Source organism: Caretta caretta, chromosome 10 (genome assembly GCF_965140235.1).
Source record: "Caretta caretta isolate rCarCar2 chromosome 10, rCarCar1.hap1, whole genome shotgun sequence".
Taxonomy (NCBI): Eukaryota; Metazoa; Chordata; order Testudines; family Cheloniidae; genus Caretta; species Caretta caretta.
This window is the reverse complement of record NC_134215.1, coordinates 49,823,111-49,838,904: the sequence shown is the minus strand read 5'-3', so window position 1 is coordinate 49,838,904 and position 15,794 is coordinate 49,823,111.

Genomic DNA, 15,794 nt, shown 5'->3' with positions numbered 1-15,794 from the left:
CCACCAAAATAGTAATTTAGTTTTTTGAGTTGGAGACTGTATCTAATATATGAGAGTGTACTTTTTAAAGATGACTTCTTTTAATTGTTAGCCTAAAGTTTTAGCTTCAGTCAATTTGTTTGAAATTTTTTTTGGAAAACTCATCTCTGGCAGCTTTCAACCAGGTGTCTGTCCACTTTTACAGCTTAGGGGAAGTCTACACTACAAAATTCCATTGACCTAGCACTGTCTATAGGGGGTTAGGTCAACATAGCTAAATTTCTATGGGGTGTGGATTTCTCACACCCCTGAGAGACATAGGTATTCCAATGTAAGTTCCCAGTGTAAACTAGCCCATAGTGTAGACACATTCTAAGTCAACGGATGGGATTTTTCCATCAGTGTAGGTAATCAATCTCCCCAAAACACAGTAACTAGGACAGAAGACTCCTTCAGTTGACCTAGTTGTGTCTACGCTGGGCATTAGGTTGACCTAAATATGGTGCTCAGGGCCTGATATTTTTTTTTAATCTAATTTTTAAAGTGTAGACCAGGCCTCTGTCAGAATTAAGGTGGCCTTAATTTGGTTTAGCTTAATCTTCACTTACAAAGTGAATTAAACTAACATGAATTAAGGCCCCTTAATTTTGAATGAGAGTGTCCATGTAGGGGTTTAATGCAGTTTAACTAATCCACTTTCAATTCACCCCTTGAGTTAATGCAGATTAACTTTTCTGAGTGTTGCCGGGTAGACAAGGCCTGTGCCTACATCTCCCAGGAGTCATGCTGCACTGTACAGAGATCATTCCCTGGACAAACCTGCACGTGAGGGACCTGCAGAAAGTCCAGCTCCAGTGCCTAAATGACTTGATAAAATGTGATGAACAGGAAAAAATTCCTCGGCTTGTTCTGAAATCCGTCCATTGACTCAAAGATCTGTGCAACTCCTCTCAGAATGCAGGACCTCTGAATGAACACAATATTTAGAAATGTACCAGGTGAGGAGTAATGTAATATGACAGCAACTGAAACATTCATTTTATGGAGCTAAGGTTTGTGAAATCTGACTTCGTTTGCCAGAGCACAGAGCAGCATGCACATTTTAAACCTACCAAAACACACTATACTGCACCCACAATTCTGGAGAGATGACAAGAAACAGAATAAACCACACATGACAGATATGATTCACATCACTTAATATACTACTGGTAGGTGTTCAAATAGTCTGTAGAAGAGGACAGGAAGAAACAGTACAGGATAGAACAGAAGAGCTGATGCTTCTGTTGAACAATACAGAATACCTCTTACATACGTAGAGGAGGACGAAAAAGGAGCATCTGTAAACTGACCTGTCTAGACAAAGGATAGGGAAAGTTCTGCCTATTTTTGTATCTTATAAAAATACTATTTTTATAGTTTCCCATCTCAAGCTGTCCATTCCTCACCTGTCTGCATGTACCAGAGTCTGCCAGCAGCAACAGTGCAAGAGCTCTCTCTCTGATCAGACTTCATGGAAACTGAGCTGAATTTCATTAACTTTGAAGTTACTTTTGTCACAATGTACGGGCTAGTAATATTATTTCTCTAGATTTACACAACTAAAATAGGGGACAGTTATCGAAGGCCCTAGGCACCAGGCCACAAATTACAAGAACAAAAATAAAATGAAATAGCAGCCTCCACCCTACAGTGAGCAGAACACACACAGCCTCCCCCTTTCCCCGCCAACACAAATTTCCCTTCCCCCATGCAGAACTCACTCCTATCAAAATCCACCTGCACACAAGTAGGTATGTCAGAGCATCCTGAATGCTGCTAATGGACTGGAGTGGGAGGTTGTTCATGTGCTCTGTCACTAGTTCCATGAATCCTAAATCGAAGGTTTCAGAGTAGCAGCCGTGTTAGTCTGTATCTGCAAAAAGAACAGGAGTACTTGTGGCATCTTAGAGACTAACACATTTATTAGAGCATAAGCTTTCATGGGCTACAACCCACTTCAACAGGGATCCAGCTTGAGAGCTTTGATGTCACACCAACATCAGTTGTGTTCAAGAGGAGAAAAGTGGTCTCAAACGCTGGAAGGTTCCAAGTGATTTATACTTAAGGATTTTAGGATCTGTATTTTTATCAGAGCATAGCTTTTCCTACACAGGCTGTGATTTCATTGCAATTGCTTCCTGTACAAGGTATACTGACTACAAGGGGATCCACCTAGCTCCTTTTAGGTGCTTTCCAACATATGTGGAGCATAGTGATGAAGGAACATAGCAGCATGTTTGAGGATATGTGTACAAAAGAATATTTCCATCTTCATTTCATATTGTTTAAAAAAAAATCAAGATAATCTCTCAAAGGACACTGCTATCTGCTTCTATATGGTTGATGCTCAAGACACTAATAGAAAAATACCATCAGAAATGGCACTTAAATAATTTGTTCATTGTGTCAACTAATTTTCATTCCCTAGCATTCTCACTGTCCACTTTATCCATTATGTTGTTTTTACTTAATGCAATCAAGCAATGTTTTCAGTAGCAATGGCTTCCCAGCAGCATATGCTGCTTATTTATTATACTAAATTAGTGCTTTATATAGATTAAAGCACCAGAGAGATGAACAGTAGGAAGGGCAGAAATTTGCCAATGCATCTGACAGTTTGGGGAAATTGACTGTGTGAGACAAATATCTGATTCTAATGGACGATGCCTGTGGATGATTTGTGAAGCAGCAGGTATCTGACTGTGACACCTGGGACCATTCTTGCCCAACCCCAAATCTGGCAATCTGTTCAATTCTGCATGTGAGGAAGAAACACCATAGCTAAGTATCTAATGTTGTGTCCTAAGACACTGTTAGCATTCAAATAATTTGTCCATTTTTTCTTTAATTCCCTTTATGGGGATTCTATCCTGCAGTAATTGCATTCTTCATAAATGGTCTTTAACTGTACTGAGTTTTACCTAACAAATCAGTACTGACAAAACATATGTATCACAATTGTGATATTTAGGGGGGAGGCCCAAGGCTGGGAAAACAGTATTTTTGAAGGGGACAGGAAATCCATATTTTAAGATAAAAAAATTGCAGGTGACAAAATTAATCTACAAGTGCTTTATTTAAAGTAACAAATGTGTATATTTAAAAAGTTGTAAGGTAGCTAGGAATCTCTCTACCACTATTATTATTAAGGGAGAATGAGACAAGAAAGAGCAGCACTGATGGAAAAACCAGCTCTAATTACTTAAACATCTGAAGTATGATTCAACCTGATCAACATTTCTAGCATTCATAGTTTGCAAAAAGAATAGTCGTTGGTGCCCAAATACTACAAATACTTTTACCATATGATGGTGGAAACAACTGTTACTTTTTCTGGTGCTTTATATATTTTTGCATGACAAAATATCTCTGTGAATATATTCTCAAACATGTGGAGAAATTTAATTAACTGATTTGTTCTGAGACTAAACAGCTAGTCAGTGTCTGAAGTGTGATGCATTTAAGTTATTGTGCCTTTATCTGAAAGTCAAGAAAACTGTTCTGTAAATGGAGAGAGAAAGTTTACAAATAATAAGCAGTCTATAATTATTTACCTTTTTAAAAAAATAAAGCAGATTGGTTTGGTTTTCCCTGTTTTTTAATCCAAATATTTTATCTTGTGACTTGCTACATCCCTACAGTTTTTCTGTTCTACTCAGACAGCATAAAATCAGGCATTTATAAAAAAAAAAACCCTGCCCCCTTAAGTGAACACAATTGTTAGAATATTTATGTTTGCCTAAAAATGCCAAAGTAACCTGACCTAATATTTATAATAGTTTAGTTTGTGCATTTTCCATAGCATCATAGAGGAAAATTCTAATGCAGGAAGTACACTGTACAATTCCAAAAATTCCTGTTGAGTATCCAAGGATTATTCTAGATACCACTTTTAGCAGAGAATCAATTCACAGATATTATTTATATTTTTCAGTCACTGAATACTATTTTAAATTAGCAATTGACAAGAGAGATGAAATAAATGAGAGCGATTAATAAATACAGTTGCGGCCTAATTAATCCAGCTTATCTTTCTTCCCATGTGGCTGGGACAAGTGATATTTGCACATGCTATATTGCAGCTAATGCTATGTAATAAGACTGATCTTATAACAAACTGAATGATCTCCTATGTGATGTAATGTAACATACAGGGAAAGAGTGACTCCCAATTCAACCTTTTTTCAAATCAGAGAAAATGTTTGCTCAAAAATGATTGATTGATAAACATGAGTTCTGCAGGATAGCTCATAATGATATGGGGTCTGATTATATTTTCTATTCTTATTGTTTCCTTTATATAAGGGAAGTGGGTCTATGATTCTACTTCTACAGTAGACACTGTAGAGAATTCTTCTTACAGTAGTAATAAATATATTATTGACTGGTTTATTAGCCAGGAAGTTTGGTCCAATAGTTAGCATGGGACTCAAGAGACCTTGATTTAATTCCCTGCTCTGCCACAGACTTCCTATGTGACCTTTGGCAAGTCACTTAGGCTCTGTTTATACTAGAGAGCTTACAACAGCACAGCTGTGCCGCTGTAAGATCTCTGGTGTAGCCGCTCTATGATGATCGGAGGGAGCTCTCCGGTTGACATAACTAAACCACCCCAAGGAGCAGTGGTAGCTTCTCCTGCTAACATAGTACTGCGCACACTAACACTTATGCCGGCATAACTTATGTTGATCTGGGGTGTGTTTTTTTCACAGCCCTGAGCGACATAAGTTTTGCCAACATAAATGATAGTGTAGACATGGCTTTAGCCTATCTGTGCCCCAATTCCTCATCTGTACAATAATAGCACTGCCCCGTCTCACATGGGTGAGAGAAGATAAATACATTAAAACCTGTGAAGTGCTCAGAGACATCAGAAATGGGGGCCATATAAGTACCTAAGATAGTACGTGAAACAGTTACATTTAAGTAAAAGTAACAAATCTGAGATAATGTGGCATAGCACATCCTACAGTATTTTTATGTCCAGCAAGAGTAACAGTTGGAATTTTTGCATTCATTTTGCAATCTCGATTACACTTTAATTACCTACAACCTACATGTTCTTTTGGATTTACTGAGACCTTGGTACATGGATGTCAGTGGGAACTGCAGGAGCTCAGTGACCTTTGGGATTTGCTCCATTAAGTATGGGCCAGATTCTTATTAAATATTTGTAATCAGAGATTTCACTCAATATAGTAAAAAATCTCTAGAAACAACATGTCATGTGTCGTATAAAGATGCTCATTCAGTAATATGGTAACAGCCTGTTAAATAGAGAGATCCAATGATTATATTACTGTATACATGTTTCTCTAAACAAAAGCTCACTGTTGTAATTATTATTGTTTTATCTCTGAGATCAACCTGTTAAAACTCCCTAAATAAATAAATAGTTTTTAAAATGGGCCAGATTTTCAGATGGTGTAAACTGGTGCAACTTGACTAGAGCCAAAGAAGTTATGCTGATTTCCACCAGCAGATGATCTGGCTCAATATTTGCTTCTAAGTATTTTATATTTAGTTTTAATTCTCACCCAGCATACAGATGAGCTGGGGAAGTGCAGCTGTCCACCATCCAAAGACAATATGTGCCTGAGAAAGTTCTGCAATCTTTTCTTTCTTATAACTGTCGGTGAAAAAATTGGGAATGTTCTAGAAAAGGTGAAAATCTCACATGCTTAGAATATGCATCCGTAGCAGTTGATCTTCTGTGCACTGAACATGTTGGAATTCCACCAGGGATGAATGTGTCCATTTCTGTTGCTGCCTCTTGTACCTCTAAGGAAGTTTTCAAAGCATGAAAGTAAACCAGATGTCCTCTCTTCATCTGAGAGGGAAAGGACCCCCCTTTTATGCACAGGCTGAGCCAGGTTACAGAATTTGATTCCCTCTATCTTACCCACTAGAGACTGAACTTTCTTCTAAAGAAGGTTTGTTTTAAGAACAAAGGAATTCTTTAATTATGAGTAAACTGGGATGTGTTAACTGATTTTTATAAATGTTTTTGCAGCTTGGTTTCTGACACCATCTAGGTGGGTCCACTGATGAGTTTTCCACCTTTATCTGGACTTCAGAGCCCTCCCCTCAGAGAGTATATGAGGTAGAGTCAGAGGAGACAAATCTAATTTATTTATAATACCAGTGAATTAACAGCACCAGCTGAGAAGTAAGGTTTGGGGTAAGGAGACCAAGGATAAGGGCATTTGAAGCCCAGAAACAAATCATTCCTAGACAGGGACAGAGCATCAATCTGTACTAGACTTTAGGATCATGAGGAATGTTGAAAGAGGAGTCACTAATTTACATGGATGGTAAGTAGAAAGGAAATGAATTGTTCCTGCTATACTGGAGACCTAGAAATAAAATTTTAGGTAGATCGTGAAGGTGAGGACAAATAGCTTGCACATAAACTATTTGAATATCAAGCACTGATGCAATCTTTTAAAGTTACTTCTACTGCTCTGCTCCCTGCCCCAGCTCCTGGGGCTTCGCTCCTGGGGCTTCGCTCCTGGCTGTGCATCCAGGATCCCGGCTGCTGGCCCTGCTCCCACCCCCAGCTGTGGCCCCAGCCTTGGCCCCCTTGACCCTGTCCATATCCCTGGCTCTGGGAGGTGGAGAGCACAGACCGGGGAAGGGAGGTGTGCAGCAAAAAGTTTGGGGACCACTGCTTCTAGATGGCTTTCATCATCCCCACTATGAAAAGTGTTCTAGTACCACGGGCTATGCATGCCACATGTGTTGTGATCTTACAAGGGGAATAATGTAAGGCTAGAGGGTGGAGGGGTAAACTCAAGGAACATATGGAGGCTTCAGGAAGTGGTGCTGGTGATTAGGTAAAGTCTCTCTCTTCCCTCCAAAGGTACATTTACATTGCTGCTGCGGGGAGGACGATTCACTGCTTGGGTAGACGTACGTACACTAGCTCAGTTGAAGCTACCCTGCAGCGTGGCTGCAGCGGCATAAAAGGCAGTTCAGGCTAGTACAGCCTGAGTACAGCCCTAGGGTTTTGGATGAGGTTGCATTCGTGTGGCTACCACAACCCACTGCCCATGTGACTGCGGCCACACTGCTATTGCTTACTAGCTCAATCAGAGCTAGCACGTGTCTGTCTACTGGAGCTGGGAATTACACTTCCTAGCTGCAGAGCAGAGGTACTCCAAGTCAGCAGCAAACTAATGCCTCTCCTAGTGCAAAGCAGTAATGTATTAGGCACAAGACACTGACTGCCGGAGGTGGCATATTTTGAATAAGGACTTCATGTCTTGTGATCAGTTAAAGATACTGTGTATTTTTCACAAGATTTAGGAGTCTTTGTAAACTCCAACTTGGGTAATAGTTATCTTCCTACATTCCCCCTGTAGTTTCAGTCAGATAAGATATTTTTCATTTTTTGTCCTAATCTGTTGGTTAGTTTTTTTGTGAGCTGTTAAACAGCTGCCACATTTTACCTCAGAGGTGACTGCTTTTCCATGGCAGAGAAAACAATCTCTGTATGTAGTTTTTACATCAATTTAAGTTGAAAAACATTTATATGGTCTCATTGCAAAGTGTAAGATAGTACAGTATTCAAAGAGTCCCATCTAGGAAACAAACCTCTTAAACTCTGCTTATGCTGCCTACTTAGCTAGCAATTACATAGTTACTCTGGATTTCATTGAATGCAATGTACTATAGAGATGAACAACCATGAAGACTTTTGTCAGTAGAATGTGCAAAGGGCAGCAATGTGATAAAAAGTATCTTTACCCAAAGCTGTGATAAATGAGGGAGATGGAATGCACTTACAGAAACAGAAATCTTTCTATTTTTTCCACTGCAAGCCACTTACAGCTTGTCTCTAACACAAGTACAAAGAACCACCAGTAGTTCAGTCACATCAGTCAATGCTGGTGGAACATACCAATGAGTTTAGGTTAGAGCACTGGTGCCTTATCCAATCTTGTAGTATAACAGGACCCTCTCAGCAAGTTAGAACGCAGGCTACCAGTCTCTGCTGAAATTGTATCAGCCACTTTATTCCCCATAAAACAAACTAGTGTGGCATTTGCTGCCTGAACATTATGAATGGCCCAACTACCACGATAGGTTATCAGGGAAAGACAAGCACTGGGGCCCTTAACATTAAGAATTAACAAGAAAAAAAATCACTTTTGGATTTCTACTACTCTAATGAATCTGCAGCACTGGAAGGACAGGGAAGTCCCATTTCTAAAAGAATGATAGATCTCCTATCAACAGCCTTATATGAAAAGATCATATAGGGAAGAAGTGAGGTACAGGGGATAGGACACAGGACTGGGACTAAGGATACCTAGGTTCTATCACTGACCTGCTGAGTGACCCTAGGCCAGTCTTTTCACCTGTTTCCCCTCTCACCCTTTGTCCATTTACATTGTAAACTCTTTGGGGCAGGGACTGTCTCTTGCCACATATTAGAGCAGCACCTAGCACACTAGGGCCCCCACCTCACTTGGCTACTGAAATACAATCATTTTGGGGAAAATACTAAATGGGATGATTTTAATGCAGTACTGAATCCATTTATAAATCTCATAATTGGTAGGCAAAACTAATAGATCTGCTGAGTGCACACTTCAAACATCATGAGGGATAGCTCAGTGGTTTGAGCATTGGCCTGCTAAACCCAGGGTTGTGAGTTCAATCCTTGAGGGGACCATTGAGGGATGTGGGGCAAAAATTGGGGATTGGTCCTGCTTTGAGCAGGGGGTTGGACTAGATGACCTCTTGAGGTCCCTTCCAATCCTGATATTCTATGATTTAAGCATGGCTCTTTTCCAACTGGCCATGAAGTCAATGGAAAAACTGATGCTGACTTCAGTGGGACCTGAGTTAGGTCAAAAAAGAAAATACAAATATACTGATAAATGCATTGGTCTGTGTCCTGGGGGGTGAACAGGTATTGTTAATTCCTAAAACTGCATCATTGATGGAACATACATGTCCTAGTGAATAGAGCACTGGACTGGTATATGTGGGAGCTTAGTTTCTATTCCTGGCTCTGACCCTGGCCAGCTGGATGATCTGGGGAAAGTCACTTCTCTCTATTCTTGTTTCTCCTTTAGTAAAATGGAGATAACAAGCTTGAGATCCTTGGCAAAGCGCCTTGAGATCATAGAATCATAGAATCATAGAATATCAGGGTTGGAAGGGACCCCAGAAGGTCATCTAGTCCAACCCCCTGCTCGAAGCAGGACCAATTCCCAGTTAAATCATCCCAGCCAGGGCTTTGTCAAGCCTGACCTTAAAAACCTCTAAGGAAGGAGATTCTACCACCTCCCTAGGTAACGCATTCCAGTGTTTCACCACCCTCCTAGTGAAAAAGTTTTTTCCTAATATCCAACGTAAACCTCCCCCACTGCAACTTGAGACCATTACTCCTCGTTCTGTCATCTGCTACCATTGAGAACAGTCTAGAGCCATCCTCTTTGGAACCCCCTTTCAGGTAGTTGAAAGCAGCTATCAAATCCCCCCTCATTCTTCTCTTCTGCAGGCTAAACAATCCCAGCTCCCTCAGCCTCTCCTCATAACTCACGTGTTCTAGACCCCTAATCATTTTTGTTGCCCTTCGCTGGACTCTCTCCAATTTATCCACATCCTTCTTGAAGTGTGGGGCCCAAAACTGGACACAGTACTCCAGATGAGGCCTCACCAATGTCGAATAGAGGGGAACGATCACGTCCCTCGATCTGCTCGCTATGCCCCTACTTATACATCCCAAAATGCCGTTGGCCTTCTTGGCAACAAGGGCACACTGCTGACTCATATCCAGCTTCTCGTCCACTGTCACCCCTAGATCTACAAGTGAACAGCACTATATAAGAGCCAGGTATTAATTATAATCAAAAATTCAATATGGGTTTGCCTTTCATGAATTTTTAGGGTTCTGAGATTCATTTTCATGTTAAATGTAAATTCAATTAAAGCAAAACACCAATTAAAGAGACATTCTGTATTATAACAAACAGTGGGTTTGCATCAAGGCAGTTTAATAAGGCCCCATAAATACGTTAGAAAAACATTAACTTTCCTCCCCATGGTTAATGTCGCAGAGTTTTTGAGAACACTGAATACTAAACTTTGCTGGTTTACATTTAGCTTTCAGCCAGCAGCATGAGCTGAACTTTAAAAGGGATCTAACAAATCACTCAGAGGCCTGCTGGCTGCAATTGCTGTTTCCATGGAAACAGAGATTGGCTTGTCACAGAGGATAAGGTGGTGTAAAATAATTGTAAATCGTCAGAATTGAGGATAGTTTCAAAGCACCTCATTGAAAATATGACATCCGTTTCCATGGAAATAGAAATGGCAGCTTCCAGATAACCAGTTAGAACTCTTAGAAGTTTTAGCTGTGATTTCCCACTGGGAGATGAAAATTGTGCTGTTTCGCTGTTATCAGTGTCTATAGACTTTAACACCCAATAGGCTCTGTATTGTTGTATAGAGTCTGTATAGTTTTATTTTTTAACATAATATAAGCCTGTTAAAGATGGGTTCCTTATATTATTGTGATAGGTGCTTTAGATCTGACAGAGATAGTTTCCTACTATTTTCCATTTCACAAACACAGTGATTTATCCAAGGAGACTTGACATGTGCATTAACTAGATACCCGCACAGTCTGAAGTATTGCTATCTAATTATATGCCTCTTTTTCTAATTTCCATCTATAGAACCCCCCCACCAAATCTCTATCTAGAAGAGAAAGTATATTGTCTTTATTATCAGAAAACTAGAAATCATTAACATAACACTGGTTTCAGAGTAACAGCCGTGTTAGTCTGTATTCGCAAAAAGAAAAGGAGTACTTGTGGCACCTTAGAGACTAACCAATTTATTTGAGCATGAGCTTTCGTGAGCTACAGCTCACTTCATCGGATGCATCCGATGAAGTGAGCTGTAGCTCACGAAAGCTCATGCTCAAATAAATTGGTTAGTCTCTAAGGTGCCACAAGTACTCCTTTTCTTTTAACATAACACTGAAAAGCGCCATGTTTGAAACACTGGATGTGTACAATCTCCACCCCCTGCGCTGATATTTTAAGGATGAGACCAAATAAAAAACTAACTCTCAACTCCGTATCATTAAAGTGGCCAGAACCAAAACACCAGAACTCTGGTCTGAACCATCCCAAACTCAAGGGTTTGAAATCTGAACCTTTCCAGCATTTACAGTTGGAATCTGTACTCAACCCAGCATGATCACAAACCTGCAGTATACAGTAATAACTCGCTGTTACTACAAATAGCTACAATTGCACCTTTCAGCAACAAGCTCTTCATAAAGGTCTTGAAACTAACTTATGGCACTGCTCTCCCCATCCACATTCTCATGAGAATTATTGCTGCTTATCAGACAGAAGAGACTAGGTTACAGACCATCCAAACCATCTTTTCTCTTATGTTCTGTTTCTTTGTGTTTTCTTATTAAAACAACCCCAAACTTACAGCAGGAACATTTTTATCTGAGTTTGTAACAACGTATAATATCCTTCAATACACATTCACACTTAGATCCACGGTTCTCACAATAAAATTTTGGTGGCCTCAGAGTGCAGCCACCAACTCTTGCTGGTGGCTGCTATGACAAATGTTCTTAAAATACTTAATTAACTTTAGGAAAAACAAATAAATATGCACATCTACAAGTCCAGACATGATTTGAGACTTTCATTCTATTCACTAATAGTAGAGTTTCTCTAAAGTTCACTGTAGGTACGTTTCACAGTACAGCTTTTAAAAAATATAAACAGAAATCTTTCTTCCCACAATCTTTTCTATTCACCTTACGAAAGTTACGGACATACATTGAAATGCAATTTACATGGTAAATGTGACTGAAGGGAGGGGCGGGGAGCCTGAATGAATGATGAAGTCCAATAAATTTAATACACTCTCATCCTCATAATTGACTCAATTCATTTGGAAGGAATTCTATATGTGATTACCCTGGGGTTAATATCAGTGACATTTCTGACTAATTGAAAAAGTCTCATGAATGATTAGTTTTATAGATATCGTTGTCCCTGGAGCTGAGCAGAAACTGGTAAGATGGAGACAGTTATTTTCTTGGTAAAATTTGTTTATTTACAAATTACACCAAAGTCCTGTTTACTTGAAAAGAGATGGTACCAGCCTACAGGCAACTCTCGCAGAGATCTTAGGTAAGACATCCCTTCCCCCTGTCCCCAGAAGAAACTGCCTTGGCTTTCTCCAGGCCAGATCTCACACATGTCTCTGCTTACAGTAGGACATTCCAAGTGCTGTCTAGTCTAGTCCCTGAGTTTTTCAACTGGGTAAATCCAGCCCAAGGAACTCCATCAGACCACATGGTCTGGACAGATTGCCTAGCCATTTACCATCCTTTTCGAGAGCTGCTTTACAATACAAAGGTATCTCAGAGCTTTAACTTCCAGACAAAGGAGAGTGGTTAAACCCACACAATACTCTTAATGACTCTCTGCATGCAGTTACTATGTCCTGAGGCCTGGTCTACACTAGAAAATCAGGTTGGCATAACTAAATTGCTCAGAGGTGTGAAAAATCCACACCTCCAAGCAGCGTAGTTAAGTCCCCGTGTAGACAGCATTAGGTTGATGGAAGAATTCTTCTGTCAAACTAGCTATAACCTCTCAGAGAGGCAGATTACCTACGAATCTCTCCTGTTCGCATAGGTACTGTCTGCACTGAAGCGCTACAGTGACACCACTGGATAAATTCAGGGAGGTTAAGTCCATTAATGGCTATTAGCCAGGATGGGCAAGGAATGGTGTCCCTAGCCTCTGTTTGTCAGAGGATGGAGATGGATGGCAGGAGGGAGATCATTTGATCATTATCTGTTAGGTTCACTCCTTCTGGGGCACCTGGCATTGGCCACTGTCGGTAGACAGGATACTGGGCTGGATGGACCTTTGGTCTGACCCATTATGGCCATTCTTATGTTCTTAAGCATAGACAAGCCCTTACTTTCATTCTGGTTGCTTATAACATTATATTCAATGCCATTTCTATTTAACATGTGTCTTTTAATGCATTTTCCCTGATTAAGTGCTTCAGGACGAACTTCCTACATAGTGTATATGTAAATCAAAAGGACATAAAATACTAGGGTTGTGGATCTACAGTATTGTACTTCATACATGGCAGGCTGTAGCTTTGCAAGTGTGTGTGTGTGCATGTGTGCACATCCCCTTATTAATGATAAGAAATACCAAGTGTTCGCACCTATGGTACTTGTTTGTGATGAAATGAAAAACAGTATTTCAATTAAAAAAAAAAAAAAGGCTGGGAGAGCAACAAGACTCCATTGAGGCAAGCTGAAAAAATAGTGAATTATACCAAAGGAGCGTATAGACGGGGCGCTGAGCCCAGCAAAAGGTGAGTTTGGTCGCTTCCACAGCCTGCTCCCCTACTCGGATCACTGAAGGCTATGCTAGTTGCTGCTTTGGGTATGGGAAGGAATTTTTCCCTCATAACACCAGATTGGCTGAGGCTGGGCAGGGTTTTTTCACCTTTCTGACAGCAAAATCCAACAAGAGGGCTGGGATCGTCCCGCTCCCAGAGGCCACAGTTTGACCTATGTGAGAGTTATTTAGTTGTCACGTTTTGGCAGGTGCCCAGTGCAGGAAATCACTCATTTAGGCTCCAGATCCTAAAAAAGTAACATGGTGGCCAGCCTGAGGGCATCTCCTTATGAGATGGGGGCAATATGTCTAGCCTCCTGGGGGCAAATGTGAGCCAGGGTCCAGGACACTATCTGGGGGGACTGTCCCTGTCAATGTATTTTATAGCAGTGCTGGTGAGGGGAACTGTCAAAGGTCTCCTCTCACGTCAACCCCTGAAAGGGGAGGGATACTAGCAGGTGAGTGGAGGCACCCAGAAAACCTCCTAGTGTTATGATTAGCTACCCCTGTGATGAGATCACACAAAGAATTGGTGGGCCAAAAATGACTACACTGGGCTGTCTCCTGACAGGAAACTTGGATGTAATTTTTGACTGATAAAGTTGTGGCCTTCTTAAAATCTAAACCATGTGGTCCTTTCCTTCTTCCCTGCCACTAGCACACCAGTGACAGAGTCCCTGTCAGACGGTGACCATTTCAGCCTTTTTCAGCAAACAATCTTCACTTCCAATCACCCCCAGTGAAATTCCAGACAGGTGTAATTTTGAACTGATGTCCTCCCTCCACAACTGCATGTTGCCATCTTAAATAACTTCTCTCTAAAAATGACACTGGAACCATCTTGATCTATTTAATAATGTGAGAAGTCCACCTTTAAAGCACAGCCCTCTGAAGGCCAAGTAACACGTTGCTAATGAAGGGATTCAAGCACAGCAGATGCCAATTGCAATGGACATATTATATTTCCATTTTTCTCCTTCTGTCATTCCAGTCCCTGCTGCTACCATGAAAGCAAAGGGACAGAGCTGTGAAGCACGTTGGTGCAGATTAAAAATAATAGTGCAGAATGAGTTAAAATGTTTTGCAGAAATAGAATGACTTTAGATCCTGCCTAGCAGCATGTATACACACACGCTGTACTGAGATCTATCTTGTGGTCAACGAGCGGTGATCAAGAGGTTTCAGAGAGGCATACATTCTCATTGTCTTTACTGTTGAAATGCAATTGTTATCGTAAAAAATCCATTACGGTGGTATGATTCTGGTTTGTTTTTTAAAAGATATTTTATTCCCCAAAGCTTAGGTAGATTATTGTTCCTCCACTATTACTTCTCATCCCTCTTCTGAGAAAATGCTAAATAGAAAGGAGTTGCTGTCCCTTCATATATTTAAGGATGTTAAATGGAAACTTTTGGATGGCCAGATTTTTATTTTAGCTTGTTTCGCCTAAGGAGTTTGAGAAATCTGCTACCCAGCCTGGGCTTGCATCTGCACTAGCAGAGTTAATCGACACTTGCTGTCTTCCTGAGATTAGAAACCTGCTCTCAATTTACTTTTCAACAGCTACAAACAATTATTTATACAAGACAAGTTCCTTGGAAGTGGAGTGCATAATAATTTGCTTAAACCATTTCACATAATGCACTTCAGCACTACTTCGTGCAGTTTTCAAGAGCCTCAGACTAGGAATGCTATTTATCCTCATTACACAGTAGCCTCAATCTAAATATCCATTATAATAGCACAGCACATAAGTTTAAATGAGAAACTGAAGAGTCTACAGTTAATAGCTTTCTAAAATTGTTGCTAGTGTGACAGTGAAATGCATCTATCGCTTCCTTGCATAGCAAAGCCTATATGTACTATGAAAAGGAGTACTTGTGGCACCTCAGAGACTAACAAATTTATTTGAGCAGAAGCTTTCGTGAACAACAGCTCACTTCATCGGTTGCATTCAGTGGAAAATACAGTGTGGAGATTTATATACATAGAGAACATGAAACAATGGGTGTTACCATACACACTAAAAAGAAAAGGAGTACTTGTGGCACCTTAGAGACTAACCAATTTATTTGAGCATAAGCTTTCGTGAGCTACAGCTCACTTCATCGGATGAACTTCTGTAAGTTCTCACGAAAGCTCATGCTCAAATAAATTGGTTAGTCTCTAAGGTGCCACAAGTACTCCTTTTCTTTTTGCGAATACAGACTAACACGGCTGTTACTCTGAAACCATACACACTGTAACCAGAGTGATCACTTAAGGTGAGCTATTACCAGCGGGGTTGGTGGGGGGGGAACCTTTTGTAGTGATAATCAAGATGGGCCATTTCTAGCAGTTGACAAGAAC